The sequence below is a fragment of the Ctenocephalides felis genome, unplaced genomic scaffold (assembly GCF_003426905.1).
Source record: "Ctenocephalides felis isolate EL2017-DRISC unplaced genomic scaffold, ASM342690v1 CF-g0.4_SCAFFOLD_01170, whole genome shotgun sequence".
Classification (NCBI taxonomy): Eukaryota; Metazoa; Arthropoda; class Insecta; order Siphonaptera; family Pulicidae; genus Ctenocephalides; species Ctenocephalides felis.
The window spans coordinates 12,287,060-12,303,177 of NW_020537324.1; the positions used below are offsets into that span (position 1 = coordinate 12,287,060).

The 16,118-nt window shown below is 28.7% G+C and overlaps 1 pseudogene; it reads right to left on the minus strand.

Moving 5' to 3' along the window:
• Positions 1 to 15,624, minus strand: part of LOC113366689 — a 51,708-nt pseudogene extending 36,084 nt beyond the window's left edge.
• Positions 15,625 to 16,118: the final 494 nt, after the last annotated feature.

Below are 16,118 nucleotides of genomic sequence, written 5' to 3' on the forward strand. Positions count from 1 at the left end.
TTCTTTCTTAATTGATTATTTGAATTTGATAATATACACACCATCTACTTAGTCAAGAAACTATTACGATTATACAAAATGTAGAATAATAGTATGTCAAATATTATTAATATGGAAATATTAGCAATGAGCAAACCGTTTTTTCTTTCTTTATTGATTATTGAATTTGATAATATACACACCATCTACTTAGTCAAGAAACTATTACGATTATACAAAAATGTAGAATATATAGTATGTAAAATATTATTAATATGGAAATATTAGCAATGAGCAACCGTTTTTTTTCTTTCTTTATTGATTATTTGAATTTGATAATATACACACATCTACTTAGTCAAGAAAACTATACGATTATACAAAAAATGTAGAATATATAGTATGTAAAATATTATTAATATGGAAATATTAGCAATGAGCAACCGTTTTTTTCTTTCTTTATTTGATTATTTGAATTTGATAATATACACACCATCTACTTAGTCAAGAAACTATTACGATTATACAAAAAATGTAGAATATATAGTATGTAAAATATTATTAATATGGAAATATTAGCAATGAGCAACCGTTTTTTTCTTTCTTATTGATTATTTGAAATTTGATAATATACACACCATCTACTTAGTCAAGAAACTATTACGATTATACAAAAATGTAGAATATATAGTATGTAAAATATATAATATGGAAATATTAGCAATGAGCAACCGTTTTTTTTTTCTTAATTGATTATTTGAATTTGATAATATACACACCATCTACTTAGTCAAGAAACTATTACGATTATACAAAAATGTAGAATATATAGTATGTAAAATATTATTAATATGGAAATATTAGCAATGAGCAACCGTTTTTTTCTTTCTTATTTGATTATTTGAATTTGATAATATACACACCATCTACTAGTCAAAAAAACTATTACGATTATAAAAAATGTAGAATATATAGTATGTAAAATATTATTAATATGGAAATATTAGCAATGAGCAACCGTTTTTTCCCAAGAGCTGCATTTAGTTTTTAAAATTTCATGGTGGGCCGCACAATCAATGCGAAAAGAAAAGAATATTTATAATCATAATCATAGATAAGGATATTAATTGATTATAATTAGTGTATTGATGAAACAAAGTTGTGAAATAAATAAAATTATGTTTTAGAAATCCTTGGCGGACCGCAGAAAAATATTTGCAGGAACGCATGAAGACCGCCGGCCACGGGTTGCTCATTCTTGATCTAAGAAACTTGATCTAATAAAAACTAGTTATTAGTAGCATTTTGCCTTAAGACAAGTTGCATAAAGTTCCCCATACGTATACATAACCAACTAAATCAATAAGAACAAGGATTCAGATACTTAGATGAAATATTCAATAGTTTATTTCGAAAAAAACATTTTCGCTTTAAAAAAAATCATTACGATTTCCAATTGTGTCTTTCAAACATACTTATAATATGTGTAATTGTATAATCAGCTTGTTTTTAACTCATTTCATTTCATGTATTTCATGTTCTAAAATTGTATTTATTTAAGTTTGGACGGCAACTGTGATCAGTAGCTAACTATCTACCGGACACGGAATGTATAGAGTTGTTCGGCATAGATTCTGATTAGAATCGCCTAAACACGGGGCGCAATTCTGGACTTTGATGAATTTTTATAATTCAACCGCTTATCAAAGAAAGAAATAAATCTATGATTTAACCACTTTTCTGCTAATAACAAAGAAGCGGCTCGATCGCAGTCGCATAAAACTGATAAACAATAATCCTTATCGAGTTACATAAGATGGCTTCTAAATTTTTGAAATCGGAGAGGTTGCTTCGGTTTTTGAGAAAACGGCGAAAGTTTAAAAATCGGCTTACATTTCGGCTTTCTTACTTTCAAAGTTGGTCTCATTCGATTCAGAAAGACTTGAAAGCCGGAAAAACAAAATTAGCAATCGGATTTTCTGGATTTTTTAACAATACCGTACAAGTATTATAATGTATATAATGAAAATATAAATACTTCTAGCTTCCAAAAATTTGAGAAACTATTTTAAGTTTTCTGGTTTAAAAGCTTTAATGAAATAATAAATACTCTAATAAAGAATCTTATAAGAATTCTTGTCGAGAGCTTGTTATAGTTTTGCTTATAGCATTTTGAACGCTTACTTGTTTCATATATTAGTCATCGCTGATTTTAAACGCATTACCAATTATATGTAAAACAATATATGTACAAATCTTAAAAGGAAACCAGCATAGTTTTACATAATTTTTTGGGTTTTAATGTCACGAAGTACAAACCCGGTTGCGTTATTAAAATATAACTATAGAGTAAGTACCTACATTATACATAATACAAGAGTATGTATAAATATAACTGTGATGAGCAGTCTTTCCGTCTTCAAGTATGTCATGAATCAAACATAACTGTTCGACATGACAAACATACATCGCGGACCCGCCTTTGCCTTTGAGTAAGTGAAACGCCTCGCGACCTTATCAAATAAACAAACACAATTATCTGCTGTTGCAAACAATATGATAATAAAATAAAATAAGAACGATTAGTAAATGAACTAGACAATATAGAATCGAGATAATCCTTGACGACATAGTTTAAAATAAAATATTTGTGCTCAGCTGCAAAATATAGATTATAGTTGACATCTCTCTCAGAATAAAACCAAATATTTAATACGTGGTATATATATACAGGATGTCCCAAAACTCAATTTTAAGTCGTTGGTAGGTAGTATTGATTGTAACTATCATGACATTTGTGAGAAAAAAATAATCACGCGAGTTTTGAAAATTATGAGCTTTTAAGTGCAACCCCATGTGGATCAGAATAAAGCTAATTCGAAATTAAATAGAAGTTGAGTAGAATTTGAATTTCAAATTAGAAGTAAAAAAGACAAGATCAGAATTCAAAAAGATCAGATTTAGAAGAAAAATAAGAACGAAGAAATCAACTGTGAAAATTTTTTTGACAAAACTAGATAATAGAATAGAAAAAGAATATAGAATAGTATAGAATATAAATATACAAGATAGTTTAGAATATATAAAAATAGTATAGAATATTTATGAATATAGTATAGATTCACCCATTGTAGTATTTTTACAAACCCATTGTAGTATTTTTACAAACCCATTGTAGTAATTTCACACCCATTGTAGTATTTTTACAAACATTGTAGTAATTTTACACCCATTGTAGTATTTTTACAAACATTGTAGTAATTTTACACCGATTGTAGTATTGTTTACAAACATTGTAGTAATTTTACACTCATTGTAGTATTGTTTACAAACATTGTAGTAATTTCACACCCATTGTAGTATTTTTACGAACATTGTAGTAATGTTACACCCATTGTAGTATTGTTTACAAACATTGTAGTAATTTTACACCCATTGTAGTATTTTTACACCCATTGTAGTATTGTTTACAAACATTGTAGTAATTTTACACCCATTGTAGTATTTTTACACCCATTGTAGTATTGTTTACAAACATTGTAGTAATTTTACACCCATTGTAGTATTTTTACAAACATTGTAGTATTTTTACACTCATTGTAGAATTGTTTACAAACATTGTAGTAATTTTACACCCATTGTAGTATTTTTACGAACATTGTAGTAATGTTACACCCATTGTAGTATTGTTTACAAACATTGTAGTAATTTTACACCCATCGTAGTATTTTTACACCCATTGTAGTATTGTTTACAAACATTGTAGTAATTTTACACCCATTGTAGTATTTTTACAAACATTGTAGTATTTTTACACCCATTGTAGTATTGTTTACAAACATTGTAGTAATTTTACACTCATTGTAGTATTTTTACACCCATTGTAGTATTGTTTACAAACATTGTAGTAATTTTACACCCATTGTAGTATTTTTACAAACATTGTAGTATTGTTTACAAACATTGTAGTAATTTCACACCCATTGTAGTATTTTTACAAACATTGTAGTAATTTTACACCCATTGTAGTATTTTTACAAACACTGTATTGTATTGTGTATTGTAGTAATTTCACACATTGTAGTATTTTTACGAACATTGTAGTAATTTTACACCCATTGTAGTATTGTTTACAAACATTGTAGTAATTTTACACCCATTGTAGTATTTTTACAAACATTGTAGTATTTTTACACCCATTGTAGTATTGTTTACAAACTTTGTAATTTTACACCCATTGAAGTATTGTTTACAAACATTGTAGTAATTTTACACCCATTGTAGTATTTTTACAAACGTTGTAGTATTTTTACACCCATTGTAGTATTGTTTACAAACATTGTAGTAATTTTACACCCATTGTAGTATTTTTACAAACTTTGTAGTAATTTTACACCCATTGTAGTATTTTTACAAACATTGTAGTAATTTTACACCCATTGTAGTATTGTTTACAAACATTGTAGTAATTTCACACCCATTGTAGTATTTTTACAAACATTGTAGTAATTTTACACCCATTGTAGTATTTTTTACAAACATTGTAGTAATTTTACACCCATTGTAGTATTGTTTACAAACATTGTAGTAATTTTACACCCATTGGACTTATGTACATCAAATTATCAGATATTTTATAGAGATTTTAATACTGTGTACATATTTTGTGTAATTTTTTTGGGTTCAGTACCAAGATTTTTAATTTCAGTATGGGAAGTTCTAGCAATTTGAATTAAGGCACGATGCCATGCATCCCACTAGTTAATAAAAATGTTTAAAAGATAAATTTGGTTATAATTCTTCTCCCCCAGAACCTGGTTATATATTTCAGGCGGCACCCTGAATCATATTGGTAGAGTGGCTCGGCACACCACAGTTAAAAGCTTGCCGACCCCTGGTGTAGAATATAAAAATGGAATCTTGTAGGTAGCTAAATGTCTTAAGTAAGCAAGGGCAATAAAAAAAGGCAACCCAGAGCTTTGGTCAAACAGTGACCATTTTTCGGTTATTGTCGTTAATTTTCATTAAACTTTGGAACCGTAGCCATAAATAACATACCTAGAAGCATATCCAAAAATAATGGCACATTTACCTTTCAAGAATTAGGACTATTTGTAAAACTATTAAAAGTAAAATTTTTAAAATTAGTCGACTTTGGAAAGCCCTCCTCTAAATGTAACTTGATTTGACCTCGAGCTCTGTTTCAAGATATGTTTTGAATAAAAAAAATCTAATCAATTCCATTTATTACCGTTGTTGAAATTATAAAATATAATATTTGTTCAATTATATTTTTGAATTACTCACATAAGAAAAACTTCTAGTACATAAAAGCATAGTAAGAATTCGCTAATGAGGTGCTCATTTTATTAAATGTTATAAATTGAAATATCGAAGCATAGAATATCAGTATAATGAAATTAATTACAAGACATATGAATGTGTCATTTAATACAAGAATTAATCAGCAGTCAGAGAAATTCCAAATATTTCACAAGTATGCAAATAAATAACAAATTAATCATAATTAATATTTATTTTCAATTGATAACTTTAATCATATTGATACTTCTTTGAAAATTGATATGCAATTCGCAATAAAAAGGTGTGTCAACGATTGATTGCCAGGTTATCTTTCCAATTAGTAACATAAATATCGAGACGAGACCACGAGAATAAATATCGCCTGGAAATTAGGCAGAAGTCCGTATACGGAAATTACCTGTTTAAAATAACTTTCATTTGAACGCCCATTGACGAATAACGAAGCATAAATATATATTGCGAAGAATCTGATAACAGTATTTAAATAACCTTGATAAAAGAAATAAATAGGCATATATGAAGAACATCAAATAAAAATCTTACATTAAAATCGTTTTACTATTAATGTTTGAACATGCAAACAGTTGCTGATGCGTAAATTTACCAACAAAATTTTTTACTGTATAATAATTTATTTTGCGCCAGTTTTCAAAAGTTAATATATGTATTACTAACAATTACATTAATATCTTAACACTTCATTTTTCGTTCGACGTTTGGAAAGAATTCCCATCATTTACAATATGCATCGCAAGTGCCACGATATTCGTATTGCATAACAATTCGACAGGCATCGAAATAAACAAATCACTAAGGTCGATTTGTTATTCATTGATCACATAAAATAACACGTGCCATCCGGATTAACTGGACATGTTTCCGGTAGATTCCAGGAAGCAAAAACTACGGTAATGACCTTAACAATCACATTGCGCATTTTGTTACCAACACAGAGAAAAAATCAAATTATATAATTTGGTGATGACTGAAATACAAATTGGCGTCAGTCATCTATTCTTAATTTTGTTTTTATTAAATAGCTGAATTTATCATTTTAAATCAATATTCAGAAACGCCTAATCTTAAATTTTGCTTTTGCTTTGATTCAATACAAAAAGATTAGAAATTACAGATTAAGCATGGGGATTAAGTTCTTATCAGACAAATTTGTTATGTGGATTATCCAACATATAAAAAATGTGTATTAAAGTGTAATTTTGTATTTAAGATAACATACGTTAAAAAATGTAATATGATTTTTTTTTAATAATCGAGATTTAAGGTAAAGTTCCAACCTATATCCATTTACCATCAAATATAACAATTAATGATCAAAACTAAATAATTTAAAAAATTTCCAATTATAAAAATACGGAAAGCATACTGATGAGCCAGATTCGCTTAAAAAAGGTTCGCGGGTCGAGTCCCGGTGTTTGTACATAAATTGAATATAAAAATTACAACTAAAGAATTGAGTTGTAATAATGAATATAATGACAAGTCCTTAGATATTTAAAAAACCTTATGAAGTACGAATTTGATTAGAATTGGAATGATGTTTGTATCGACCATTAATAAACTTACTACTAGAAAAATAGAGTTGTGGTAGAATAGGAGTAGTAGTAGACATTTTATTAGGGTATAAAAATATTGTATATTAACAAATATTTGTAAAAATCAATATGAAATATAAAAAGATATAAAGACATGAAATATAAGATATAAAATAATATATAAAAAGTTCGAATAAATAAATAAAAATGTTGTGACTAGTTAGATGCTATAAGTAAGCACAATAAATTCTATAAAATAACTCCTCTATATTTTCCTATATCAAACAAAAAGTCTATTTATACAACATAACGAGTCGGTAAGACATGGAATATTACTCCAATAAAATTCATTTGAAGATATAAATAGAGTCAATAATTTGTTTTAATCTATTTAAGGCGACATAGCACGAATGGCTAGTTATCCATATTAATATTACAGCAATTATGCCTTATATTAAATAATAATATAGACATTACGTGAACAAATACACCGTGCAGGAGGTCTCCTCTTCAAGGTTAATTTCGCGTCATCGATACTGCAATAAAAAGTTTGATAAGAATTGATTTTTTGTGAAGGTGAATGTGGTAAATTATCAGATCTTGATTACAAAATAAAAAATTGCTTTAAAAAATAAATAAACTTGTCATTTATAAACACATGATGCAACATAATCTGTCCATTAAATCAATTTTTTGTTATTTAGTTCAAAGAGCGGCACTCGCATATTTTGAAGGCGTCAAGATATTGACCAATGATAAAAGATAATTGGAAAACATTTCTGTTTATTTAATAACCAATATTTTTTAAAATCACTTTAATGTCACTATCACACTTTTTAGTGATTATTAAATTAAACATTTTCAACTGATAACACAGGTCAACAAAGAAAAAGGTGCAAACGATTTTAATGCTGTCTTTAAGTATATTTGGGGCGCTGATTTCAAAAATGACATTGGTTTTTTTCTATAAGCTTTAGTTTTCAAGATATGATATATATGATAATAAGGAATGTAAGTACAAAATAGTAATACAATTCAGAATGTTATTTTAATGAGATATACCTACTCGTAGTACATACAAACTTACAAGACCCATTCGGCCTTAGTTGGGACATTAGTTGACACTGTGAAAAGTTCTTTTTCGTGACGACATAGAATGGACCTGGCTTCTGCAACTTCTTTGCAAGTTCCAGACTAGAGCTGATACAAGAAAATAGTTTGCAGATTTGAAATCAGCGCAAAAAATACTATAAAAATCAGCTCTAACATTTGATGCACCAAACAAAACAAATTTTTTCGTAGGCCAGTGTAAAAAATCAGATATAAAACTAATTCAAAGTATTTCCGCGTATCAATCATGCTTCTAAAGTTATCTGCAATGTTAATTAACTAACGCAGAATTACGTGCAATTAAAAAAAATCATTATCACTGACTTAGGATTATAACTATCATCAATGTACCATTTGCATAATTACAAATTGATTAAATATCTTGTAGGTCACCGAATCGAAGGCCCAATACTCGATTCGCGTTTCAGAGACGTGTCAAGAACTAAGGAGTATTCTAGTACAAAAATAATAATCAAATATGCAAGATGCGTGCTTGTTCCAACTGCGGAGCAATTAATGATGTGTTATTGAAAACATCTTCTTTATTTTATTATTTACGAGATAATGGTTAGCTTTGGAATAAGTACAATGTACATTGTAACGAATGAAAAAGGTCCTTTAAATTAACGTAATTTATTTGCATTTAAATTAAGATAATAGTATCAGCTCGAGCTTTGTCAAAGCTTGGCAAAAAGTAAGAAAAAGAAGAGTCGATTAACTAGCACTACAGCTAATAACATAATATAATAGTATAATTCACAATGAATAAAATACGAGCTAGAGCTTTCGGATAGAGTCAACTACTAAATATATTTGTATCATAAGTCGGTAAAGTTACCTAGGCTAAATTCTACATAAAAATTGCGGAAATGGTAAACATGGTCATCAGCACTACAGCTAATTGCTAGCTACAGCAATTCACCATTGCATTATTGCATCCTGATAATGATCATTTTCATTTCAATTTATCCTACGATAACCTTTTTTCGATATTTTATAGAGTACTGAATAAAGCGTTCTTATGCAATATTTCGACTTCAATCCACGGTCATCTCGGTTACCGTAATCCTCATTTATGAACTTGTCTTCGAGCTCTTTTCGCTTGCGACTTAACTGAGTTGCCAATAACTTATTATCATGTACGATTACATTATCCCAAGTGCAACGTGCAACGAGCTCGGTTTATAAATAGATATAATACAACATTTTAAAATGCAGAGTCGGATTGACACTGATGCCACTACATCTTAAGATTCTACAATACAAATCATTCCAAAAAGAACATATGGCTTGGCATAAAATTTGCACAAAAACATTATCTTCTAAATACAAAACTTAGAACCAATTAGAAATGTTTGTAATTTTTTTCTCACATTTCACGGTGATCTAGAAATTTCAGTTTCAACCAATATCCTAGCCTAGGGCGTAGCCGTACTAGGAACAATTGCTCTATTGACATGAAAGAGGAGCAAAGATCGATTTCCTTTGTACAAAAACTGATTGTGAAAACGGTAAATCGTGAAAGAATATATAGCGCTAATATATACAATACATACTCGTAGTTATGATAAATATACAAACCATTTATAGGTAAAATTATTGCATTTTTTATTATTTTCAGATCTATCAGAATTTAAGGTCCTATAATCTATTGTGCTGATTTGACTAGACTTAACTAGTCGATTTTACAGATGGCAATCCAAATAGTTGTCCCATCTCTGTGAGAAGAATTATTATTACAATTTCAGTAATAGAGCAAATATTTGTTGATGCAGCAATGCCGAATCAAGGATATTTTCACTTAAAAACATATTACTATTTATTTAGATGTCGGGATCGAACCAGAGACCTCTAATTTAGGTCCAGCCCTTCTAGCAACTTACTCACGAACGAGCCCTCAAAATATTAGGTTGGGAAAAAAGAAATCCATTATTTTTGGTTTTACATTTAGGTGAAAAAATAATAGATTTCTTTTTCCTCAACCTAATATGAACGCAGAAGTTAACATAATAAGTAGGTAATACACAGAAAAGAAGTGTGATAGAATTTTCTGTTCTAATAACTGTTATTAGAACGTAAAAAAGGACGTGCTTAAGTAAAACTCCAAAAACATGAACACTCTACTAACAATTTTTGAATCAGTAAGTTTAAAATTTCATAACTAAACCCATATTAAAAATGTTTGAAACTTGTTCAAATTCCTTACATTTCAACTTCGTTACAAATCGTAACGACTTTGAATTTATAAAAATAATGATCGAAGTTTTTTAAACATTCAAAACTTGGGTAAGATTTTTTTAGTTAAAAATCTTGGGTATTTGCTGATATTTTATCATGTAATAGGTGCAAATATATATAAAAATCTCTTGGGTACAAAAAAGTTGAAAAATTATGGGTACAAAAAGAGCTACCTAACTCCAATTTGTGAATGAAATATTTTAAAATAGAACTAAATAATACGGGTGGTACAAACTTCGTACAATTCCAAGAATCCTTTTTGTGTCCTTGAGATTCCACTATTCTATAGGCAACAAAACCCTGCGTGGGTTACATACCCGTGGAATTTCAAAAAGAATTTTAGGTATGTATTTCTTTAGATATTTGGGAAGGCAAAGAAAAAACTAGTCTTAAAGGCAATGATATATATAATGGCATATTATTAATATATATTAGCACTGCGATTATTACTATCAACCTATTAAATTAATGAATACATCGTTCACGGTCTACAGTCAAGAATACCTATAATTTCTCGAGTGTTTCACCCAATCGCATCAGAACAATATTGCGCAAGTTTCATTTAATTTAAGATCAATTTATACTTTAGTATCTCATGCGTAACAAACATTTTAGAAATTAACACATGCTTTATATTTCAAAACAACTTTTCCAACAGACAACCGATATGCTGAGTATACGAGTAAATGTATAATAGTAAATGTAGAATACATTTAGTATCAATTCCGTTCTATAGATAAGTAGCTTATTTAAGGCGCGACATATGGAAATTGTACATATTGTGAGCTTATTATCTACACCAAGGACGCATAAATGAATAAAGAAATGAACAAATTATAATATTAACAGCTACTGCAAGTATATAAAAAATACTATACGCTTAGTTGATTGTTTAAAGAATCTTAACAGTTACAAATACTTATTTATAGATACAAATAATATTTAAATATAGTCAATAACATCAAAATGTTTATCACCAATCAAATTGCATATTCCTGATATTTTTCATTAGAGATAAGTATATTACAATTATCAAATGTTGATATTTTGGTATCATAATTTGAGTTTACAGCAGTTCACCGATGTTAAATATTTTTCTGTTATGATTGTTCTCCGGATGCAGTATTTGGTTGCTGTACAGCTAAGAAAATAGCTGTATTGTTTTATAACACAAAAGTCAGTAAAATATTCAACAAATGCTAATTCCCTCAATTATGTTTCATTCACCACAAATTATTAGTCAAGTGCAATGGATTAAAAGGCAATCTGTCTCTGGCTGAGAAACATCTGTTTTAAAAAACATCAATCGGCCTTGGAGATGCATTGACCCCGAACTCGAATGACAGAAGCGCGATGCGTATTCTCTGAGGAGCGCGGATATCATACTCATGAGTCTTGCATCCTTTAATTTCTTTTTAATGGAGAAGAAAATAGAATGAATGGACTTACGATATTGGTTATTTATCATTATATCATATTATATAAGGAGATTCATTAAAAATATAAATAAATGAAAATAATATAAAAAATATTAATGAAAAAGCCTTAGCTCTCTGCAGTAGAGTACTCTGCAAAGCTAGAGGGTTGGGCCGATAACAGAAAATTGTATTTTTTAAACAACTTTATTCTGCAGTCTGTTTATACAAAAACAATGAGCAAGATCGCTAACAAATAATAGAATATTTTTTAGAAATTAGTAGATGTCTCCAGCGGCGTATCTACGAGGAAGAAGATAATTGTATGAAATTAATTAAAATTATAAGATTGGTTATTGAAACGTGAAAACCGCCATCAAATGTTTTATTTATTCATTTATTCATAAGCAAGCCGTAATCAATAATAATAATATTATTTCAGTCAAGCTTATTCATAATTAATATTAAAAGCATAGTAATTTTATAATAATCATAGTAGCTGCACGAATTTCGCTTCTGAAAAAAAGAGCTGAAAAAGAGCATTCGAACATTAAGTACAATGTTCATCATCAAGTTCATATGAAAATCTATTTGACCACCAGTCAAGCTCAAAATCCTTGCACAAGGTTGAAAGTTATACTCATTTAAAACCGTGGAAAATTTTAATTAATAAAATAGCAATAAAAAACATGGTTGTACAAGCGATCAAATGGTCAGTCTATACATAGATAAAGGATAAGGATTATACAAGAAAATAGTTATTGAAATCAAATTGAGAAAATTCAGTAATGTCATAAAAAGCTAATTCTTTAAAAAGTTTAACTGGGGAAGCATGAAATTTTTTGCTGTCTAAGTTTCGGATATTGAGTGGAAGTTTATTCATAAGCTGAATACCTAAACCGTCGATCGTATTGAAGGAGCTGGCTAATTTATATGTGCGCGCCTTAATAAGTTTGTGTCTAGTGTTGTAGTGTTTATATCAAAAAGTTTCGAATTGTTTTTGATGAAAGATAATGTTACCAGCAGAAAAATGCATGGACAGTTAGAATATTGTGTTTTTTAAATATGGGTTTGCAGGAGGCTTTACTGTGCAAAGAAAATGTTTTTCGAATAGTTCTTTTCTGAAGCTTAAATATTCATTGATATTACTGAACTGACAAATGTACTTACAGAAGTAATAAATTTGCACCAGTAATGTTTGGGTTATTTCTATCTATCCATATCTCTTTTTAATGAATATATTATAGCTTTTATAAGAAAACTTTAATAAAGACTGAATATTGGTAACTTTTTGTTGAGTGCAGCGATGCCGGAAAAGACTTATTTTTACTTGGAAATATATTGTCATCTATGATGTCTTTCTAAGTAAAATCTGATGTCACTATATGATTACAAGTCTAAGTCTAAGGCTTTTAACTTTTAACCACTAAGTCACGGAAAAGCCCCCATATTAATTATAGAATGAAATTTTGAAATCACATTTTACCAAAGTATAATTTTTATTTATATTTTTATAGTACACTACAATACTTTTAGTACTTCCAAGATCAGGGTCAACAACACCATCGGCATTCCAGGTATATAAAATCCAAAAATATTAGGAGGAAGTAGAAGAAAACAGGAGATTATCTAACCCATTTATTATACGACCGCCTATGAAGCTCATATAATCAAAATGATTAGTCCCAAAGGATATATATAAAAATTTACCTGAAACTAATTACTATAAAATCAATAAATAAAATGAATTAAATACAATAAAAATTATTGTACCTGTAGATGCTATAGTATGAAATTTTTACTTTCTGAAGTCCAGTACGAACACACTGGTATAGATAGATATTATCTATCTATATAATAAGAAATGATATATTGAGTAAAGAAATGCACTTACAGAAGTCATAAATAATTGAAAATATTGGAACAACACTTTCAACACAGATATCAATCATAGAAAGTCCAATACGTCGTGGTATGATATTTGTTGAAATTTTGTTGCTGCAGAAATATTCAAGTAAAGTTTGATACACATATGTTGAAGTTAAATGCCTAGAGATTTTTTCCATAAAGAAAACTTCGATGAGAAATCATGAACGAATATAAACTGCATATCAAACTTTCCACATTGCAATCTTTATATAAATCAGTATTGTTTTAATGCAAGGCGTGTGAGTGAAAAATTCGCACATTCGATTTGACCGATTTAACATCTTGTGAGATTTCAATAAAAATTTATTGTGCTTGTAGAAAGTGACTTCTGAAAACATCAATTAACAATTTATAATTAACTATTCAATTATTGAATTAAATTGTATGTATATAAAAATGATTGAATAAATATTATAACTGAAAGCTTCATTCTAATTTTGAATAATAAATAAGTACATTATAATAAAAAGTTGAGCAACACCTTGCAATCTATACTTGTAAGGATTCATTGATAAGTGAACCTGGGCAGGGCAATTTAGGAAATAGAGGAAACCGGAATTCCGGTAAACATTTTAACAAAACAAAAAAGATTTATATCAACGCAATATTTTTGGTTACAAAATATGTAACAGTTCATAAGAAGTTAAATGGCACCTTGCAACTTTTCTTATGAAATTTTTGAGGGGTGAACCTGGGCATGGCTATTGAGAAAATGAATAGCACAGGAATTCGAGGGCAATGAAATGTTTATGTTATTTCAACATTGATGCTTTTTTCAAATATAATATAATAATATTTCAAAGAAAGAATTTTTAAAACTGCAAGTTTCACTTATATACATGAATTTAATTCAACAACAGTAATTCTACGAACAAAATACAAATAAAAAATCGAATTCAAATTCTTGCATTCGGAGAATATTTGTTGAAGGTAACCCAGTGATAAAACATTTTATAGCTATTTGTTAATATAAGAGATTGCGATTAAATACCCGGAATTTATAAAGCAAATATATATTCAAACACATATTTATGTACGCCAACTTCCGTACACAATTAATATTGATACAAATATTTAAAAATTAGCATTATTGTTTCCATCAATTAGATACAAATATATGTGTCTAATAATTGTGTGTATAAATGGTCAAAATAACTCGAATTAATCAAATTATTGAAAAAGCAGAACATACGAGCCAACCAAATTTTTGTATTTAATATTTACTTAGACGTTCCTAGTAAATAAGAAAGCGATAAAAATATTTGCAGGTAATATGAATGTACCTAGTAAAGTACAAATAGGACTTTTTCTATAACCTACCTAGTAAAGTACAAATAGGACTAATATAAGTTTCCTATGAAGGCCAATAAATAAATATTTTTGAACTGTCAATTTGTGTATTCAGACATCTGTCAACTTGCGCAATTAGCACAATTTTGATTAGTTCTAATAATATTATTCGAAATCTATTTAACACATCAGAATAATATATAACAGCCACAAGTGAAAGTAAAATTATTTACTTACGGTTCGGCTTCTATGGATTTGAGCTTCGCAACGTAGTTGGACGGAATGTAGCCTTCTTGTCTGGTCCTCTTGCTTCTTGCCAACCACCAGTCTCCTTGAGTATCATTTAAAATTTCTAAATGTTCTCCTTTACGAAAACTCAAATCTTCATCTGTCCTAGCATCATAGTCGTATAGAGCTACGAATATTTTGGCATTCGGAACATCATTTTCAGGGAGAATTTGAATGGGTCTAATAGGATCGGGGGGCGGCGTAGGCACTGGAGTGTTTTGTGAGGGTTGCACATCGTCTATAGGGGCACGATTGTCAATAGTAGGCTTTTCTTTAGTTGCCGGAGTACTAAAACAATTTCCCATACTGACACAATGAATATATCACACCCAAATGTTTATACACTTATGGTTGTATTACACTATTTTTCACAGTTCGATTCATGCATTATTCTATTTATTTCGCGTTACTATCTATCAGTGGAAATAAACACTGTAAACATACAAACCAAACGTCAAAATATAATCAATACATGATATAAGGGAAAATCGGAAGCCATGTCAAGATACTATCTTTCACAGTAAGCCTTAATGGCGGCGCTGCATGAACACCAATATTATCATTCTTTTGATTGTATTATTATTCGGTTGGTATTTTCTATTAGTGAGGGAGTCTCTAGAAAAAATGTAGGCGTACCAAACCTAGACAATATATAATAGGATTTTATAATTTAATATATTATATAATAATGTAATATAATATATTATTGATCTCAACTTTAAAAATGGCCATAATTGACCATTTGGTCAAAAGATAAAGATCGATATTAAATGATTTTGAAATAATTATTATTTATTATTACACTACTCTCACATACTTTATGCTAAATTTTTGGAACATACACAAGTATTGAAATATAAATATAAATGTGAACTCGATTTATTAAAATATGATGATAAATTCAAGACAATTCAGAAACTAATTATGCATTTGTTCTTTATATAGTATATGTTTTTAAATGCGATTTTAATCTATTACTTGCTAGATTGTA